Source organism: Morone saxatilis, unplaced genomic scaffold (genome assembly GCF_004916995.1).
Source record: "Morone saxatilis isolate NCDOM2014 unplaced genomic scaffold, NCSU_SB_2.0 Contig12, whole genome shotgun sequence".
Classification (NCBI taxonomy): Eukaryota; Metazoa; Chordata; class Actinopteri; family Moronidae; genus Morone; species Morone saxatilis.
Window position 1 is genome coordinate 512,979 of NW_023339674.1, and position 3,608 is coordinate 516,586.

Below are 3,608 nucleotides of genomic sequence, written 5' to 3' on the forward strand. Positions count from 1 at the left end.
ACACACACACACACAGTGAGTTTCGTTAGACACATAAAATCTCTTTGATGAGGCAGGACTCGGTCCTTCTGGAAACCAGGCTTTTTATCCTGAGTTAGCCTTTAGGGTGGCTAACTTTTTAAAATAAGTGTTTGTTAGTTTGAAACTGTCGAGCTTGCAGCAGAGAAAGGACGTTCAGATGACCACACCATGTTGTTACGAAACAACCAAAACCTTTCGGGCTGCAGGACAACAATGATGATGAAGATGATGATGAAGTTGCCTCACCTTACTGATTAAAAGTCAAAACAAATGTACACAGTTCATCAGCACCGTGAATCGAGAAAAGCTCTTCAGTTTGACCTTTGGATGCTGTTACGTCCTGTGGAGGCGATCGGTTCCTGCGGTGCGCTTTCTGTGTTCTAAGTTACGTTTTTTCCATCTTGGTGTGCCATGAAAAAACAGAGGATTTGAAAGGATGCTGCACCGCAACAGCTCCACTCTCAGTTTTGAGCGCACTACATCTTACCCTGAAACTCCACCGGGAATGTTTTATAACGTTGCGATGCGGTTTGGCTTCGTGATCCGCACAGTCTTAAATCCCACAGAGAGCGTTTCAGAGAGACTTCCTGCCCGACGTTGTTTACTTGTCCTCTGACTGACTGACTTCCTGTCTGGTGCCACGATGTTGATGTTGAAATTTGGTCCGGAGTCTGCACGGTGTATTTTATTTTTGATGGATTCTCCATTTCTGTGTCTGACTTCCTGCCTGTGCGATCTGGTCTGTGCTACTTGATGCCACCTAGAGTTTGAGTCTACAATCTTTCTGAAGTGGCCTGTAGCGATGCGTCTTCTCCAATCAGGAACACAATAATAAAGTTTTGAGGGACTTTAAGGAATTATTAAGAAGATCAGAGTGATGACAAAGATTTCCTAATTACATGTGAACTCAGGATGAAAGCAAACAGGAAGAATAAATCCATCCTCGTGTTGGTGAGGATTAAACATTCTGGCACACAGTTTGTGTGTTTTTGCCAAACAACAGGAATCATCACTAAAGCCTCAAAAATAATCCAAACACAATGATACTCAGATTATGAATCATGTCTTCAGATTCTGAAGTAAATATTAGAGAAATAATTCATTAATTATTCTATTTTTTCTTTGTTGCAGAGGCGTATCGGCCTCCAGGAGAACGTTTAACACACACTGTTAATAACAATGATACTGTTATATAAGGTGTGTGTGTGTGTGTGTCTGTGTACTCACTGGGCGAGGTGGGTGAGTTGCCTCCCCCCTCAGTGGAGGAGGTGGAGGGCGGCTTGGCGTCGACAGGCAGCGGGACGGGACGTGCCATCGGGGGAGGCGGAGGGGGAGGCAGCATGGGCGTCGGCAGGAAAGGATTGTGGACCTTTCCCTGGGAGCTACCGTTGGGCTGCGGAGAGAAACAGCGTCAACACACAGCGGCAACAGGTCGCTCACACAGGTAGACCTGTAACAGCTGTGTGTGTGTGTGTCAGCACTTTCTGGTCATAAAGAATTCTGCTGCTGCTCGCATTTTATCCTGCTAATCTATAAGCATAATACCACAGTACCTCGCTTCACCTCTCTGCCTCCTTCTGTCTCCACTCTCTCGCTCCACAGACACACACACACACACACCACACACACACACACCTACACACATACACACACACACTCTGTTTTTATTCATATATGTGGTTTTATAGGTCTCTCTCTGTGTGTGTGTGTGTGTGTGTGTGTGTGTTATATTCTGGCTTTAGGAACCTGTAAGTTAGGGGTGTGTGGTTACACTGTAGTGTGATGAGTCCATTTACTTTATAACATTGAAAATAAAATGAACACAAACTCTATTTTGTTTATTTAGAAAAGATTCTTCATTGAGCAGCTCTTACTGGAACGATTCACATTCCTGATTAGGTTTCACAAATAAAAAAGACAAAATGAAGTCACTAAACAACTGAAGCTTTTTGATTGATTGAAGTGTTTTTTAAGTGTGTCTAATCAGAAGGTCGGTGGTTCGATCCCCGGCTCCTCCCGCTGCAGGTTGAAGTGTCCTTGAGCAACATACTGATGGTGTGAGTGTGTAGTTCAGTTTGTGAGTTAGTATCAGTTAGTTTCTGTTTGTGTTGTGGTCACTTTGAGTAGTTAAAAAGTTCCTTAAATTCATCCAAATCTCAAACTGCCTGAGTTCAGTGTGCAGTTTTATTATAATATGACAGATCTATAAAATCAGTTCAATAAATGAATTAAGGATAAAGATTAGGAACCAGTGGGTTCGATGCTGCTAATTTTGATAGTATTATATTATATTTTATTATATTAATGAACAGTGCTGGTTATTGTTCTCTTTACTAGCCGGGATTTGGGCAGATGTTCTGTTTCAGGAACTTTTTATTTAAATTCTCAGTCTGTATTCTGTAATGATTCACTGTTAACACACATATGTAAGAGCTTTATTGGACGTTTTTCATCACAGAAGTGAACATATTGCTGAAATATTGGCCTACTGTGTATATTTTTAACATTTTCTTACATCCCTTAAAATCCAGAAGGCCTCACGACCCCCACGCTGACTGACAGTTAGATAACGTAGCGTTACCGTAGTTAGTGTAAAGCGGAATATTTGAGCATTAATCGTAGTTCTGTGTGCAGGTAAAGTGATGATAACTATATAAATACATAACTATATATATATATATTTCTATAACTATATATATGAACTGTATGTTTCAGTCATTAATGAGAGACAGAACCAGTGGAGAGCTTCAGTACAAACTATCAGACTGAGACTGAATCTCTTTCCTCTTTCCTTCTGTCCGTTCCTCCTGTTCTCTCTTTCCTCTCCTGATTCCTCATTTCTTTACATCCTTTCCTCCTCTTCTCTCCAGTTTTCTTCTCTTTCCTGTTCTCACTTCCTTCCTTCTTTCCTTCCACTCCCCTACACTCCTGTTTCTTTCCTCCCTCCTCATCTTCCCGTCTCATTTTCTTTTCTGATTAGCTTTTCCTCTTTTTCTTTCCTCCTTCTTGCACTCCTCTTGTCCCCTCTCATCTCCTCCTCCTCTCCTGTTTCCTTCTTTCCTTACATTCTTTCCTCCCGCTCCTCTCATCTCCTCTCCTTTCCTTATCCTCTGCTTTCCAGTTTTCTCCTTTTTACTTTCCTCCTTCCACTCCTCTCTCCTTATTTTGTCTCTTCTTATCTGTCTATCGTTTCCTCTTTTTCTCTCCTCCTTCTTCCTCTCCTTTGGCCCCTTTTATTTCCTCCTCTCTTTTCGTTGTTTCCTCCCTCGCCTCTCCTTTCCTCGCTCGTTTCCTTTCCTCTCCAGTTTACTCCTCTTTCCTGTTCTTCCTTCCTTCCTTCCACTCGTATACACTCCTTTCTTTCCTCCCTCCTCCTCTCTTTTCCATGTTATTTCCTCTCCTCTCTTCTCCTAATCTCCTTTTCTTTTTTGATGAGTGTTTCCTCTTTTTATTTCCTCCTTCTTTCTTCGTCTTCATCTCCACCTCTCCTTTTCGTTTTTACCTCCCTCTCCTCTTTCCTATAGTGTTTTCCTTTTTCTCGCTTTCGTCTCTTGTTTCCTCCCGCTCCTCTCTTCCCCTCTTTTTCT